This window comes from Pyrus communis, chromosome 17, assembly GCF_963583255.1.
Source record: "Pyrus communis chromosome 17, drPyrComm1.1, whole genome shotgun sequence".
Classification (NCBI taxonomy): Eukaryota; Viridiplantae; Streptophyta; class Magnoliopsida; order Rosales; family Rosaceae; genus Pyrus; species Pyrus communis.
In genome coordinates this window covers 14,181,151-14,199,538 of record NC_084819.1, presented here as the reverse complement: position 1 = coordinate 14,199,538, position 18,388 = coordinate 14,181,151, and the positions used below count along the sequence as shown (strand labels likewise).

The window sequence follows — 18,388 nt, the reverse complement described above, 5'->3', positions numbered from 1 at the left end:
TGTAGGTTAGAGTAGTATCGAGAAGTTAGAACCATCACTTGTACAAAAAAATTTAGAAATGTAATAGCAGTACTTATTTTTACAAAAGATGCTGTTACAGTTCAACTTTTAGAGTAAGGAGTTTTTTACATATTTCTCTCTCTAAAGCTTAAATTGCTGTTACTTGTGTCGTGTGGAGAAACAATAGCAGATTCACTTTCACATTCTAGTAAAATTTTAACTACTGAATCCATGGTTGGTCTTTTGCTCTTCTCTTCCTCCACGCAGGAAATCCCAATCTCAACCATCTTTGCAGCTTGGATCCTGCTGAACTGCCCATTCAGCCTTGGATCCATCATATCCTCGATCCACAGATCTTTCCCGCATTGAATTTTCCGCTTCCCTACCCTCACAAACCTTGTCAACTTCGACTCTAGATCATCAGTGTCTTCAACTACCCAACTTGAAAGGGGAATGCCCTTCACTAACTCTAGAATTACCACTCCAAAACTATAAACATCCATTTTTGCAGTGATTGGAAGGTTCAGAGCCCACTCGGGAGCCATATACCCTTTCGTTCCACGAATTTGTGAAAAAACTGAGCTCAGGTTGCCTCTCTGGGTTAACTTTGCTAGCCCGAAATCTACAATCTTTGGTTCGAAATTTCCATCTAGGAGTATGTTCTCGGGCTTCACATCACAATGGATAACCCATTCTAGACACTCATGATGAAGATATGCTAAACCCTTTGCTATTCCAATTGCAACTTTAAACCTTTCTTGCCATCCAAGGAAATTTGGGGGGAACAGGTGCTTGTCCAATGAGCCATTTTTGATGTGCTCAGAGACGAGGAGTTTGTGCTTATCTTCAGAACAGAATCCCCAAATCCTCACTAGGTTCATGTGATTAATTTTCCCAATTGTGCTAACTTCTGCCCAAAACACACCTTCCCCTTGATATAAGTCCGCCAGTTTCTTCACAGCCACCACTCTTTTGTCCGCCAGAACGCCCTTGTACACAGCACCGGAGACCCCTCTTCCAAGCTTTTCATTGAAGTTTTTGGTTGCTTTCTTGAGCTCAGCGTAGCAAAACTTTCTAAACTGACTCAAAATTACGTGATATCCATCTTCTGTCGAAGCTGCTGCATTGTGCCTTCGGAAAAGTAGCCAGTTGGCGGAAGCTATTATTGGAGTTTGAGACCCTCTTGTCCAACATTGGTCAATAGTATTTTTTCACAAGCCTTTATATAGGCTTATTCTCTTTTCTTAGTAATTAGAACTTGGACCATTTGGAAATGGATTGAAGGCTTGGGCCTTATGGTTGTGTGGATTAGGCTTGAATATAATATAGCCTAAATACAATTAATATTAATTAATCAAGACAAGGGCCTTGGAATTTAAAATTAATCAGATTCATTAATTTTAATTTTCGGATTAAGTATTTTAATTAATTTATTAATTAAAAAACGTTTTGATTAAAGGACACAACTATTAGAAAGAGTTGTACTTTTTGATTAAAAGACACAGCTATTAGAAAGAGTTGTGTGCTTTCAAATACACTGAACAGGTATTTGAAAGGGTGTGAAACAGCCTATATATTTGCAATCACAGTATCCAAGTAGAATGATCTCTTCTTCCTCCTTATCTTCTGTACAAAATTTCCAGAGAGTAAACACACAAATCAATTCGCTAGAGTTCTATAATCCAGTGCGGGTTGTAGAATTTGGTAGTTGTATCCTGGTCGAGCAGACGTTGTAGAACCACAAGCACAAGAGTGGGACGAAAATACTGTTCGAAGGACATAGCTTTAACACTAGCCTCTACCTTCTGTGATCAAGTTAGTATCATTGTATTTTCATTTTAGTTTATGTATTTATTGTATAATTTCATTCTGCACATCAAGTATATTTGGTAAATAAAATAATAGAATTTCAAATTTTTGTTTATTTCTATTATTTTTGTTTATTTCTGAATTGTTCTCCAACAGCTATGAAAAGAACTTCAAGTGCACCAACTGCAAAAACAAAGCTATACAAATACACCCATCTTACCCTTTTCGCAGTATTTTCATACATCGAAGGAGAACCGACTACAACCTTTAACAAATTCTTCCTACATGTATCTGAGGCCTCGAGATTGACAGGCATCGATGTTTCCACACTCAGGGGCACTTTTATGTATGTACTCCCTATAAAATTTGGAGACTTGTACCCATTGAAAAGAGTACTCTTTGTAAAACATTTCTCTTTTCCTGTCTTCTTATTGTTGGTATTCACAAGAGTTTACTAACTCAATACCAAAATATGTGGGTGATAAGTTTACAAACTCTATCACACCTCTCACTTTCACTCTCAATAAAATTGGACAAAGAAATAGAGAAAGGAGGGAAGCAACAAGCTTTGGTAAAACACTTGCACTTAGATATATGAAAAGAGACTTTACAAACTCAATAGCTTACAAGCTGAAATTAAATGAATGGGAAATGGGATTCGGATGGGATAATTCTAAAGCCTAGCAATGAGGCTTATTTATACAAGCAGAAAATGAATAAACAATAAGACAACACATGCAAACAGATCATGTGAACTTTGGACAGCTTGCACACAGTAGCTCACATCTCTGCTGTCTTTCAACACACTTTCAGCTAGCACATGGAGGAAACTTTAGTCTTTGTAGTTGCAGCATGTGTGGATACAACCTGTAAAGAAACTAGCAGCAACCTTTTACAGCCTGTTTTTATTTGAATTTCCAACACGCCCCCTCAAATCAAAACGCCTTCATGCCTAGCATTTCACGTAATTACCGGAATGATTCAACTGGTAGTGGCTTAGTGAAGATGTCAGCCACTTGTTCCTTTGTGTGACAATAGACAAGCTCAATTGCCTTTTGCTTCACATGGTCCCTTAGAAAATGGAACCTGGTATCAATGTGCTTGCTCCTTCCATGTTGAACAGGATTCCTAGCAAGCTTGATAGCTGAGATGTTATCCACATGAATCACAGTCGATTCTACTTGTGGATGACACACTGACTTCAACATATTTCTTAACCAAATTGCCGCACACACGGTTGAGGCTACAGCAACGTACTCGGCTTCACACGATGACAAAGCAACAATTGATTGCTTCTTTGAAGTCTATGAGAAAGCTGTTGATCCTAGAAAAAACACATAGCCAGTTGTGTTTTTCCTTTCATCTTGGTCACCTCCCCAATCATTATCTGAATAACCAAATAATTTTGCATCTTCACCAAAATTATAAAATAGACCATAGTTTAGAGTACCTCTTATGTACCTCAAAATTCTCTTGGCAGCCAGCCAATGAGACTCCCTTGGTGTTTCCATGTATCGACTCATGAGTCCAACACCATAAACTATATCAGGTCTTGTGATTGTAAGGTACCTTAGGCTTCCAACCAAGCTTTTGTACACGGTTGAGTTTACAAACTCACCTTCTCCTTCCTTGGACAGCTTCAATCCAGTTGCAACTGGAGTGTTGACAATATTGCACTTGTCCATATTGAATTTCCCCAATATATCTCTCATGTACTTTTGTTGAGAGATGTAGATACCGTCACTTTCTTGCTTCACCTCTATGCCAAGAAAGTATGACATTAATCCATTGTCAGTCATCTCGAATTCACTGAACATGGATTTCTTGAACTCATAGAACATTGCTTCATTGTTTCCTGTAAACAACAAGTCATCTACATAGAGACAAATAATTAAGAACTCCCCTTTTTCACCGTTCTTCATGTAAACTGAATGCTCGTATGGACATTTCTGAAATCCATTTTGGTGAAGGTAGTTATCAATCCTTGAGTTCCAAGCTCATGGTGCTTGCTTGAGGCCATACAAAGCTTTCTTCAAACGATACACCTTATCTTCTTTTCCTTGTACTTGGAAGCCTTCTGGTTGTTTCACGTACACTTCTTCCTCAAGAACTCCATTAAGGAAGGCTGACTTGACATCTAATTGATAAATTTTCCATTTATACTGAGCGGCAAGAGAGATTAGTAATCTTACCGTGTCAAGTCTTGCAACTGGAGCATAGACTTCATCATAGTCCACTCCATACTTCTGTTTGTAGCCCTTTGCTACAAGAATTGATTTGTATCGATCCACACTTCCATCTGCAATGCGTTTGATCTTGTAAACCCACTTGACACCAATAGCCTTCTGATTTGGTGGGAGCTTTGTTAACTTCCAAGTGTCATTCTTCTCGATGGCATGGATCTCTTCTTCCATGGCTTTCTTCCAACAATCTTCTTCCACAGCTTCATTGAATGAAAGAGGCTCGTGGTCTGCATAGAAGCAGAAAAAATTGGTTTCTTCTTCTTCTTGTCCATAAATCTCTCTGAGACTCCTTAACCTCACTGGAGTTGAGGAGCTGCTTTCCTCACTAGATGTAGGACCACTCCTTGCAATTCTGTGCACTGGAGTTGTTGTGATTGTTTGAGCAGGCTGTTGCTCAATAGGTGGTACAACTTCTGGTTCTTCAAAATCAGTGGAGACGATCTTATCTTTACTGACTTCTTTGTTGTTCCACTTCCATGTCTCTTCCTCACTGAAGATGACATCTCTACTAACCACTAGTTTGCCAGTTAGTGGGTTGTAGAGCTTGTATGCCTTGGACTCTTCACTATAGCCCACAAACACACACTTCTCACCTCTATCATCAAGTTTCCTCCTCTTGGCTTCTGGAACTTGAGCATATGCAACACACCCAAAAATTCTTAGGTGTGTAACATTCGGCTTGTATCCACTCCAAGCCTCTTGTGGTGTCATCCTCTTGACACTCTTTGTTGGACATCGATTCAACAAATAAATCGAACAAGCTACAACTTCTGCCCATAACTTTTTTGGAAAATTCTTCTCCTTAAGCATGGACCTTGTCATGTCAAGGATGGTTCGATTCTTTCTTTCGGCTATCCCATTTTGCTGTGGGGTATAGGCAGCAGTAAGTTGATGCTTAATTCCTTGCTCCTTGCAGTATGCTTGGAAAGCATTGGAGGTGTACTTTCCACCTCTATCTGATCTCACGGCCACAAGCTTATGGTTACTTTCAGCCTCTGTGCGTGCCTTGAACTCCTTGAAAATTTTTAGGGCAGCTGACTTCTCCTTAAGAAAATAGACCCAAGTCTTTCTAGTGAAATCATCAATGAAGGTAATAAAATACCTATTACCTCCATAAGACATGGGATCCAATGGACCACATATATCTGTGTGCACCAACTGCAGTGGTGCCTTTGCTCTCCATGTATCACCAACAGGGAACGATAGTCGTGCTTGCTTGCCAAGCACACAACCTTCACATACTTGGCATGTGGCTTCAATTTGGGGTAGACCACGAACCATTCCTCCACTTGACAGCAACTTTAGGCCATTGAAATGAAGATGGCCAAATCGAAGATGCCATTTCCATGACTCATCTTCCATTACACCGATGTTGCAGCTTCCAATCTTTGTGTTCAAATTCAACGGAAACATCCGGTTCTTTGACATTCGAACACGTGCAATAAGCTTTCTCCTTGCATTCCTGAAAGTGAGAAGCATGTTCTCCATATGTATAATGTACCCTTTCTGGAGCAGTTAACCAATGCTCAGAATGTTGCTCTTCATACCTAGTATGTAGTAGGTATCGGAGATGTATTCTTCTCTACCATCCTTCTGGATGATCTTGATCTTCCCTTTGCCTTCAACTGGCAACTTTGAGGAGTCACCAAGACTTATAGATCCATAGGCCCCATCTTTGAGTTCGGCAAAAAACTCCTTCTTTCCACACATGTGATTGCTTGCACCAGAGTCCAAATACCAAACATCTTGTTAGCTACTGGAATCATGGTGTGCTAGCAAGACTGTAAGTTCTTCATCAGTATTTCCACTTGATTCTGCCATGTTGACATGCTCACCATTTTTATGTGAACATTCATTGGCATAATGTCCATATTGCTTACAGTTGTGACACTGGATATGCGCCTTTCCTCGAGTAGATCTCCATTCCTGAGACTGACCTTGATTTTGTGCATAGCCTCGACCTCTTCCTCGGGCTCGTCCTCGGCTACGGTTGGATGAACTCCCACGACGTGAGTTTCACTGCCCACAACCTCCATTTGGTTTGTCAATATTCAACTTTGACTCCAAAGCTTGCTCTAGCGTTGTGGGGCTTGCATTCTTCTGAATGCGTTGCTCATGAACTATGAGGGATCCTAGTAGCTCCTCTGCGCTCATCGCCTCCAAATCCTTGGATTCCTCAATGGCAGTCACCACATGCTCAAACTTAGATGTGAGTGACCGGAGTATCTTCTCCACAACTCGTACTTCATCGAGTCTCTCGCCATTTCTCCTCATCTGATTTACTATCGCAATGAGCCTTGTGTGATAGTCGGAGATGCTCTCTCTTTCATTCATGTGAGCAGTTTCAAAATCTGCTCGAAGTGACTGTAATCTCACTTTCTTGACTCGATCTACTCCTTTGTAGATTGTACTGAGTGTATCTCATACTTGTTTGCTCGTTGTTGCTTCTGCAACCTTCTCGAACGTTGAATTTTCCAAACCCTGGTATAGAAGATACAGCGCCTTTTGGTCCTTCTTTCGTAAGTCCTTGAGAGTGTTCTTTTGATCCGCAGTATATACGGCTTCTTGCTCGGCAGTGGGTACAACATACCCACTACTGACAACTTCCCATAGCTCCTGTGATCCAAACAATGCTTTGAATTGGATGCACCATCTTTCATAATTTTCTTTCTTCAATGTGGGAACTTGGAGTTGCACTAAGTTGGACGCCATAACTGCTGCACCTGCCGGAATGGTATTCTGGCTTTGATACCAATTGTTGGTATTCAAAGGAGTTTGCTAACTCAATACCAAAATATGTGGGTGATAAGTTTACAAACTCTATCACACCTCTCACTTTCACTCTCAATAAAATTGGACAAAGAAATAGAGAAAGGAGGGAAGCAACAAACTTTGGTAAAACACTTGCACTTAGATATATGAAAAGAGAGTTTACAAACTCAATAGCTTACAAGCTGAAATTAAATGAATGGGAAATGGGATTCGGATGGGATAATTCTAAAGTCTAGCAATGAGGCTTATTTATACAAGCAGAAAATGAATAAACAATAAGACAACATATGCAAACAGATCATGTGAACTTTGGACAGCTTGCACACAGCAGCTCACATCTCTGCTGTCTTTCAACACACTTTCAGCTAGCACATGGAGGAAACTTTAGTCTTTGTAGTTGCAACATGTGTGGATACAACCTGTAAAGAAACTAGCAGCAACCTTTTACAGCCTGTTTTTATTTGAATTTCCAACACTTATAAGTAAATGCTTTGCACCGAAAATCATCCAAGCAGAAATTCCTGCAATTTTCGAACGAGGTAAGTTCGCTATAATTGAAATCATAACCATAGAAATCTACATGCTTCATCTGCATGAATTTCACTTGCTGGGACCGCGAATATGAACCATTGAACATAGGTTTGCAACCCATTTTCCAGTCACTTGTGTCAGCTGCGGCGTATTAATACAAATCCCATTTCTCCCACAGATCTCATGCACCTTATACAGCTCCGTCATGGCTTCCCAGGTAGCCACCCAAAACCCTGTCGCGCTTTCTAGGCTATAAAGCCTGAGGTTTCCATCATAATCCATAGTCAACCGCCTTTTTGCACTTGAACCTGCGTCGGAATCTGAGAATTGTAGTTCATCACTGGAGAAAAAATTCCCCAAATCATCCAAAACAGCAACCCTGCTACTGTTGTAATTTGTTCGATTGTTGTCGTAAGTGTCGTAATCAGGATCAGGCCAGTACAAGCTCGAAGTGTCAAGGTCGTCGAACATGAGCTTCAAAACATTGTCATTGTCGAAATAGAAGCTGAAATTGCCGGTCCCAAAAGTGTCTTTTCCCAAAGTAGATATCAGCTTCTTGCTCTTTGTAAAAAGCTGGTTTGGAAGAAGAGTGTGAGTTGGAAAATCAAAACTTTGCCACCGAACTTTACCTTGCTTGTCTCTTAAGACAAGGTTGCCGGAATCCATAAGCACGGCCGTTTCAGCTCTGGAGCTGCTGGAGTTCGCGGTGGTCTCCCAGACGGATGTTCCATCGACGTCCGTCAAGACCATGGCTCCGTCTCGGTGGAGGGAGATTCTGGAGCCGAGGTGGTTGACTGGTCTATCTCTGTTGGCCGTCTAAACAACAGTTCTGTCTTTGGATTTCGTAAACCATATCGAAAACCAGTAAGCATTTGTGCCTACACCATAGAAACCACAAGTGAAGGATTCATCTGGGGAAGTGAGGAAGCCGGAATCATCTTGGACGGAGAGTGAAGAGCCTCTCGAAAGACGGTTTTGGGTTTTCGGAATTGCAGCAGAAGAGTGGGAGAATAGAGCGATGAACGCAAGGGTAAGAAAACAGCGAACATTTAGTGATGGAACAAGTTGGTGCTTCATTTTTCTCAAGTTTGGTGAAAAGAAAAGGGAGAAGATGGGTATATATATATCAATGGGAATCGGTTCTGTTATGTTCGAGTTTACCTACGACGTCGTGTCAAAGCGTGACTTGATGCAAAATATAATACAAAACTTGTACTATTCATTGATACGAAGAAAATTAATTCTGTTGTTTTTATGAAGAAAATTAATGGATCCATGTGCAACTTAGATGCCCCTAGTCCGAGGAGTTGGTTCACATCGGATTTTGCGACAAGCAAAGAGCACTTTTTCGGCACAAGGACTCAATTTCGCCTGTCAATGTCGCTACCAAGAAAAATTAATACATTAGTTTTCGTCAAGTACTGTTTATGTTTAATTTTAAATAAATTCAAAATAATTTATAGCCGCAGAATGACAGATAAATGAATACGATGAAATGAACTACGAGATTCTCACAAAGAAGATCCGGATATGATCCTATTCCCTTGAATAAGACTACTCACCATATTAAATAAGATATTTTGAAGGGTAACTATTGTGTGAAAGGGTTGCCCTTGAGTTCTGGCGAAGAGGACACTTCAGTTATCAACAAGGACCTCACTCTGTCCCACAAATTGTTCGTTTATGTTGAACGGAGCCTAAGGATCAACTTATTTGGGTCACACAAATTGAATTCAACGGTCTCTATTAACTCATTCTCTGGCCCATCACACACAAACCAACAACCCTAATTTCTTTTACACATCAATCAACAGTCCAGATGGATTGATCCTTAGGCTCCAGACACTAAGGTACGGAGTGAATCCAATTCCGTTTAGGTGGATTTCCATAGTATAACGTGTTAGACCAAGTCAGACTTATCAAATCCAACTCTAGTTCAAACTCTTCAGTTGGATATTCTAAACTTCACCTGTTATCCAAGGGCAAATCTGTTAGGTCTAGGTTTCTTTTGAATGTTTTTTAGCTAAGTCTGATAGCTTTGTATTATTTGAAATTCAAAATGTGCGTGTAAATAGGGTTCTTCAAAACCTTTTTGTAATCTATACATTGGGAATCCGGATAGGATTCTATTCTTTTGAATATGACTACTCTTTATATTAAATAAGATATTTTGAAAGGTAACTATTGTGTGAAAGGGTTGCCCTTGAGTTCTGGCGAAGATGACACCTCAGTTATCAACAAGGACCTTACTCTGTCCCCACAAAGTGTTGGTTTATGTTGAATGGAGCCTAAGGATCAACTTATATGGGTCGCACAAATTGAATTCAACGATCTCTATTAACTTATTTCTTTGGCCCACCACACAAAAACCAACAGCCCTGATTTCTTTTACACACCAATCAATGATCCAGATGGATTGATCCACACTAATGTACGGAGCAAATCCAATTTCATTTAGGTGGATTTCCATAATCTAAAGTGTTAAACCAAGTCAGACTTATCAAATCCAACTCTAGTTCAAACTCTTCAGTTGGATATTCTAAAATTCACCCGTTATCCAAGGACAAGTCTGTTTAGGTCTAGGTTTCTTTTGAATGTTTCATAGCTAAGTCTGATAGCTTTGTAGTATTTGAAATTCAAACTGTGCGTGTAAATAGGGTTCTTCAAAACCCTTTTGTAATATGTACATTGAGAATCGGGATAGGATTCTATTCTTTTGAATAAGACTATTCTCTATATTAAATAAGATATTTTGAAGGGTAACTATTGTGTGAAAGGGTTGCCCTTGAGTTCTGGCAAAGAGGACACCTTAGTTATCAACAAAGACCTCACTCTGTCCCCACAAATTGTTGGTTTATGTTGAATGGAGCATAAGGATCAACTTATATGGGTTGCACAAATTGAATTCAACGGTCTCTATTAACTCATTTCTTTGGCCCACCACATAAAAACCAATAGCTCTGATTTCTTTTACACACTAATCAACGATCTAGATGGATTGATCCATACTAAGGTACGAAGCGAATCCAATTTCATTTAGGTGGATTTCCATAGTCTAACGTGTTAGACCAAGTGAGACTTATCAAATCCAACTCTGGTTCAAACTCTTCAGTTGGATATTCTAAAATTCACCCGTTATCCAAGGACAAGTCTGTTAGGTCTAGGTTTCTTTTGAATGTTTCTTAGCTAAGTCTGATAGCTTTGTATTATTTGAAATTCAAACTATGCGTGTAAATAGGGTTCTTCAAAACCCTTTTGTAATTTGTACATTGAGAATCCGGATAGGATTCTATTCCCTTGAATAGGACTACTCTCTATATTAAATAAGATATTTGGAAAGGTAACTATTGTGTGAAAGGGTTGCCGTTGAGTTCTGGCGAAGAGGACATCTCAGTTATCAACAAGGACCTCACTCTGTCCCCACAAATTGTTGGTTTATGTTGAATGGAGCCTAAGGATCAACTTTTCTGGGTCGCACAAATTGAATTCAACGGTCTCTATTAACTCATTTCTTTGGCCCACCACATAAAAACCAATAGCCCTGATTTCTTTTACACACCAATCAGCGATCCAGATGGATTGATCCACACTAAGGTATATAGCGAATCCAATTTCGTTTAGGTGGATTTCCATAGTCTAACGTGTTAGACCAAGTGAAATCCAACTCTAGTTCAAACTCTTCAGTTGGATATTCTAAAATTTACTCGTTATCCAAGGACAAGTCTGTTTAGGTCTAGGTTTCTTTTGAATGTTTCTTAGCTAAGTCTGATAGCTTTGTATTATTTGAAATTCAAACTGTGCGTGTAAATAGGGTTCTTCAAAATCCTTTTGTAATCTATACATTGAGAATCCGGATAGGATTCTATTCCCTTGAATAGGACTACTCTCTATATTAAATAAGATATTTTGAAGGGTAACTATTGTGTGAAAGGGTTGCCCTTGAGTTCGGGTGAAGACGACACCTCAGTTATCAACAAGGACCTCAATTTGCCGCCACAAATTGTTGGTTTATGTTGAACGGTCTAACCTAGCAACCCCAAAATACAATGTTGAGACTTACCGACACTTCGTACGTTAGTCTCGCAATACACAATCAGGCATTCAACTTCAATTACATAATAAAATGCTATGCTGCCATATTATCGTTTTGAGTGTAAGCACGTATTTACAATGGGGAATATGCATCTCTAATAAGATGTAGTGTTCTAAAAATCAGCCTAGGAAAGGAAGGGCCGATGACATTTAGGGCAAATTGTGAGAAAAATCGGGTAGAGGCTAGGTAGGTTAGGCGGTTCCATTGTTTTTTAAATTTTAAATTAAGTCAAAGATTTTTTATTTAATAGTGAATTTCGAAATAGGAATTTTTTTTTTTTTTTTTAGGCATTTGTCTGATGGCAATATGACTTAAGTTTTAATTTTTCTAAATTCTCAATACAAGTATAGGGTTTAGTTTTTAGGGAGTAAATAAGCACTTATTTATATGTTAAATAATAAATTTAAGAATCCCACCTAGACGCCTAGGCGCTGCCCGACCAGAATCTTTTAGAAACTTGATAAGATGTGAGCTAACAATCACTCGATGTTTTAACAAGTAATGCATGGATCGAACGAAACATAAGCCATCACATTTCAATGCAGAAGAACACAGAGGTAAACGAATATAGACATTTTCATCATTCTTTAAATGACAAAATTGAATTTAATAAAGAAATGAATGGCATGTCGCCAAATATGAGTATTGGAAGAATGGTGGTTATTAGGGTTGCAATGTTGTACCGGCTCTAGGGACTAGCTGCTGCTTTATGTGTTACTTTATCCACTTGTATGTAGTCTTTTTCTTGTTGGCTACTCCTTAATTTAAGGAGATTTGGTGTAAGTCTTTTCTCTTGTTGTCAACTCCTTGATTTAAGGAGATTTGGTGTAAGTCTCGTAGACTAGCCTTTGTGTAGTGATTCAAGGGGTTTTCTGGATGACTGGGTGCACGGCATGTGCACTAATTCCTACTCCTTAAATATCACTTCTTCTTTTTGTAACCTTATGACAATTGCAATAGAAAAAAAGAAAATATACTTGAAATTCAAGATGGTATCAGAGCAAGCATTCCTTTGAGCCTGCCTCTGTGTGTATCATTCTGTAAACATCTCCAATCTTCAAACAAATGGCTGAAGAAAATTCAGTCAACCAGGGAGTTGGAAACACCATCACTTCTCGACCTGAGAATCCTTCAGAAGTAGATACCAATTAATCCTAACCAAAGGATCATCTCAATACTACTTAGTTTAATTATCTTCCGTGGTCAAGGGCGGTTGCTCTTGCTCTTGGTGGAAGAAACAAACTCAGGTTCATCAATGGTAATGTTCCTACTCCAGAAGCTACATCCTCAGATTATGAAGCTTGGCTATGTAAAGATCAACTTATTATGTCATGGTTACTCAACTCCATGGAAAGAAAAATAGCTGAGATCTTCAACTATTTTGAGTCTTCTCTCTTGCTATGGACAACTGTGAAGGAGATGTATGGGAACCAAAACAACTCCGCTCGTGTATTTCAACTTAAAAGAGACATATCATGTATCCAGCAAGAAGGTAAGAGCTTTACTCAGCATCTTGGATCTCTAAAAGGTATGTGGAATGAACTGGATGTCTACCGGCTACATACTACTGATTCCACAGTTCTCCTAAAAAGGGCTGAGGAAGATAAAGTCTTTCAGCTATTGTCTAGCCTGAGCACAGATTATAAAGATCTAAGAAGTCATATCCTCATGAATCTTGGGCTGCCAACCTTCACAAGCATTTATGCTACCATTCAACAAGAGGAAGTGAGAAGGAAGGTTATGAATGCAGGAACTAAAGTGAATGTAACTGAAACTTGAGCCTACATGACCAATGAGAAGAGATACAAGGGTAAAAACCCTAACTTGAAGTGTCAGCATTGTCACTATAATGGTCACGATAAGGAGACTTGCTGGATCTTGCATCCAGAGTTGAAACTAGATTTTTTGAAAAACAAGGTTCCACCTAGAAGATCTCAACCACCTCAACTTTCCCACCGAGCCAACATGGCTTCATCTTCAACTATCAACAATCATGATCCTTACAAGCAGTTCACAGCTAATCCTGTAGATCTTATAAATAAGTTTGCAACCTTCCAACAAAAGGAAAGAGGAAGAGAAGAAGCCGATCAAGCTGTTGATCCTGAAGATGGAAATACCACTGCCTTATTGAGCAAGTTTGTTGGTTTTTTGGACCAATGCTGATCACATACCAAAGCAAGACAATCAAGGTATTTTAAATGCTTTCAAAACTACTCTAAATGTTAATTTGTTGCATGATTTTTGGATTGTTGATTCTGGAGCCACAGACCACATGACTAATAAAGTGTCAAAACTAAAAGAGTTTGAAAATTTGCATGAACCATTACAAGTATCAGTTGCAAATGGTGAAGGGGCTAAGGTTGTAGGAAAGGGAAAAGTTCATCTAATTTCAGATAAAATTGAGTCAATGGCTTTGTATGTACCTTCATTTCCTTTCCATCTTTTATCTGTGGAGAAAATCATAAATACTTTGAACTGTTTGGTCATTTTTTCACCACAAAGTGTCATTTTTCAAGATTATATCACCAAGAAGATGATTGGTGAGGGTTTTTTTTTTTTTCTAGATGGACTATATTACATCTAAAAAAAAAGTCCAAATGGATTTCAAGTCAATTCAGTTTCCAACCAAGACAACCTTTTGTGGCATTAACATCTAGCTCATCCTTCCCAACCTATTTTGTCCACCTTATTTCCCAATTCAAGCAAAAAAGCAATTGAGTGTGAAACTTGTCATATGTCCAAAGCTAGATTACCATTGGGAGAGTCTATATCTAGGGCTAGCAAGTTTTTGAGCTTGTACACTCAGATATTTAGGGTCCTACTAGTGAATCTTTTGATGGTTAAAAGTATTTTGTAACTTTTGTTGATCATTATTCAAGGGCCACATGGTTGTCTCTTTTGAAATCAAAAAGCCAAGTAATGGATATGCTTAAAGACTTTCATAACCTTGTCAAAAATCATTTCTCTTCAAATATTCAAACTCTAAGGTCTAATAATGGCGCAGAATACGTCTCAAATCATGACACGATACTTGAGCAACAATGGCATTATGCATCAAACTAGCTAAGTGGGAACCCCTCAGCAAAATGGCATTGCTGAGAGAAAAAATTGTGACTTATTGGAGAAAACTAGGGCACTGATGTTGCAAATGAATATGCCTAAGAAATTCTGGTCACATGGTGTTATGGCAGTTGCTTACTTAATTAACAGATTGCCTAGTAGAGTGTTGAAGTTCAAGTCTCCAATGGAGATAATAAAAGGAAGAAAAGTGGATCTCCCTCATCTTAGAGTCTTTAGATGTATATGTTTTTTGCACATTCAATCTCTATATCGAGACAAACTAGATCCTCGGGCAGCAAAGTGCATCTTTCTTGGGTATTCTTTAACTCAAAAAGGATATAAATGTTACAACCCTCAACTTAAGAAACTTATTGTATCTAAGGATGTTAGGTTTCATGAAACTAGCTTTTTTTACAGTAAGAATCTTGAAGTTAACACTCAGGGGGAGAACTACTTGGATTTGTTTCCCTTACCAATAACAGATGTCGTGATCACTAAAGCTTCAACTTCGAGTCTCAACTTAGCTACTTAAGTAACTCTTCCTTTGAGTGAACAAATCAATGAAGGTTAGCCTCCTAGCAATTCAATTGATGAAGAGTATGAAAACTTACAAAGTGTAACCTCAGAAGCAATGGAACATGAATCAACACCTGTTGCACCACGACGTAAACTTGTAAGAGAAAGATAGCTGCCTGCAAGATTGCAAGACTGTGTGACTTACAAGCCACGGCATCCAACCTCCAATTATGTTTCCTATCACAAGCTTGCACCTGTTCACAGTGCATTCCTCAACAAGGTTTCTAAGCTCACAGAACCTCAAAATTTTCATGATGCAAATGAATCTGAAGTGTGGAGGAAAGCTATGCATGATAAGTTACATACTCTCAATTAACACAACACTTGGAGTATTGTAAAGTTACCAGAAGGAAAGAAGGTTGTGGGATGCAAATGGATATATAAGATCAAGTTCAACTTAGATGGATCAATTGAAAGACATAGAGCAAGATTGGTAGCTCGTGGATTCACACAAACACTTGATGTGGACTACAAGGAAACCTTTGCTCATTGTTGCAAAGATGAACTCAATAAGGGTAATTCTCTCAGTTGCTGTGAATAAGGGATGACCAATGTTAAAAATTAGAGATCTCGAAGAAGAAGTCTACATGAAATTGCCTCTTGGACATCCGCAAAGTTGTGATTCACAGGTAGTATGCAAGTTGAATAAAGCTATCTATAGACTTAAACAATCACCTTGAGCTTGGTATGCCAAACTCAGCTCGGTTTTCATCAATACTGGTTTTCATAGAAGTAATGTAGATTCTTCCATGTTTGTGCGTACAGGACATGTGGGGAAATTAGTGGTCCTAATCTATGTTGATGACTTAATTATCACTAGTGATAGTGACGAAGAAATTGCCAATCTCAAACGAGCTCTCCAGCAATAGTTCGACATCAAAGATCTAGGAGTTTTGAAGTACTTTCTAGGTATAGAAATGGCATATTCTCATGAAGGCCTATTTCTAAACCAACGAAAGTATGTGCTTGATCTATTTGAGGAAGCCAAGATGAATGATGTCAAACCAGCCAAGACACCTCTTGATAGCAAACTTAAATTCAGTTTGGAAGGTGAACCTCTTCCCAGCGTTGGTTACTATCAAAGACTTGTTGGTAAGTTGATATACCTCACTATAACAAGACCCGACATCTTATATTCTGTGAGTATTACAAGTCAATTCATGCACTCACCCATTCTTGAGCATTTCAACCTTGTCAAAAGAATCCTTCGTTACTTGAAAAGATCAGTGGGTCGTGGCATAGTCATGAAAAACAATGCAAACACTCAAATAATAGGATATTGTGATGCTGACTGGCCTGGTAGTTCAATAGATCACAAATCAACAATTGGATATTGCATCTTTGTGGGTGGAAACTTAGTCACATGGAAAAGCTAAAAACAAGCAATAGTTGCCAAATCAAGTGTTAAGGCTGAGTATAGATCGATGGCTTCCATTGCTTGTGAGCTAATCTAGTTGCAAGGTCTTCTTTGTGATTTAGGGTTATTCAATTCTCAATCCATGCCTCTTTGATGTGACAATTAGGCAGCCATGCACATTGCCTCTAATCCAGTGTTTCATGAAAGAACCAAGCACATCGAAGTGGATTGTCATTATGTGCGTGAACAAGTGCAATCACAGGTTATTCGAACTCACAGTGTCTAAAGTACTGATCAACTTGCTGACCTATTCACTAAATCCTTGCCCATGTATCAATTTCAACGTCTCTTGGTCAAGCTTGGTTCCATCAATTTGCTGGCTCCAGCTTGAGGGGGAGTATTGGAAGAATGGTGGTTATTAGGGCTACCATAGTGTATCGACTCTAAGGACTAGCTGCTGCTTTATGTGTTACTTTATCAACTTGTATGTAGTCTTTTTCTTGTTGGCTACTTCTTAATTTAAGGAGATATGGTGTAAGTCTTTTCTCTTGTTGTCAACTCCTTGATTTAAGGAGATTTGGTGTAAGTCTCCTAGACTAGCCTTTGTGTAGTGGTTCAAGGGGTTTTTTGGATGACTGGGTGCACAACATGTGCACTGATTCCTACTCCTTAAATATCACTTCTTCTTTTTGTAACCTTATGACAATTGCAATAGAAAGAAAAAAAAAAAACAAGAAAAATATACTTGAAATTCAAGAATGAGAATAGAGTAAAGAAAATACTTACACCCCCAATGTCTCCCAAAAACAAGAGCAGATTGAAATATTGTCTCCATTGCATCTGGCATCTCTGCATGTCCTGTACCCATTAGAAAGTAAACCATAAGATTATTAGTGGCTGTATAATCAAACCACAAGCACCCTGCTTAATATTTTTAGAGAAGATCATGTCGATTGAAGTAGGTTCTTATTTCATGAAACATGCATACATAAATAAGACAAGAATGATGCATAACTAGTTTCCTAGACATTGATGAAATACTTTCCACATTATAGGAGCAGAGAAAATTTTGATCTTACTGGTCATAAGTACTTAACCAATGATACATGGCAAAACCACAATTGTTGGAACTCAATTCGTCCCATATCGGACAAAGGGAAGAAGAAAGAGCAATTTATATAGAATTACCCCCACTCTAACTAATATCGAGGTCTTTTATGATAAAACCCCACACTTGAGAATTGTGTAGGTGGTAAAGTGGGGACAGTATAAATGTGGTTGGAGTGGACCATCGGCCCGTCGACCTGAAAAATTCTACAAAAAGCGCTCAAGATAACATCTGAAAAGAATCCATACCGGGCTCAATAGCCTTTGCAAGTTCTTCTGCATGCTCAACCTCTCGGAGAAATTCCCGCTCAATCCTAGAAGAAATATCTTCGGGTCCTTGTATGTTAACATCAAGGCTTTCATCCATATCATGATTACTTTGCTTCTTGCTGGTGGTCCAAAATCTTGTAGTCTCTTGACTCAGACTTCCTTCCATACCTGAGGCAGCCTATGTATGGCATATATGAAGAGCTTGCTCCTAGATTGCAAGGATTACAAGCTGAATTGAGAATGCTTCTAAATGCTTCCCTGCCTGAGTTTTTTCACAACAAAAAAGAAACACATACACAGATACCGTAATCAATTCAAAGAGATGGGAAATAGAAATAACAAAAATAATGCATGTATAGCAGAAAAACCCATCATTCTGTATAGTAAATCAAGAGTCTAGTATCACAGTATCAAATCGTAGCACCAAAATATTCTATACTATACTGATTTACAGAGGGAACCTAATAGGTGCATTATTCATCACATTTTCATGTTAATTATCCCTAAGTTTTGTTAAGGAATTGGTCTTAAAAGGGCCTTATTACTTTCCTTTTCTCTGTTTCAGCCAAA

The 18,388-nt window shown here is 38.7% G+C and overlaps 1 pseudogene; it reads right to left on the bottom strand.

Moving 5' to 3' along the window:
- Nucleotides 1-125: 125 nt before the first annotated feature.
- On the bottom strand, nt 126-17,984 carry LOC137722047 (putative receptor protein kinase ZmPK1; annotated as a pseudogene).
- Between the last annotated feature and the right edge of the window lie 404 nt (nt 17,985-18,388).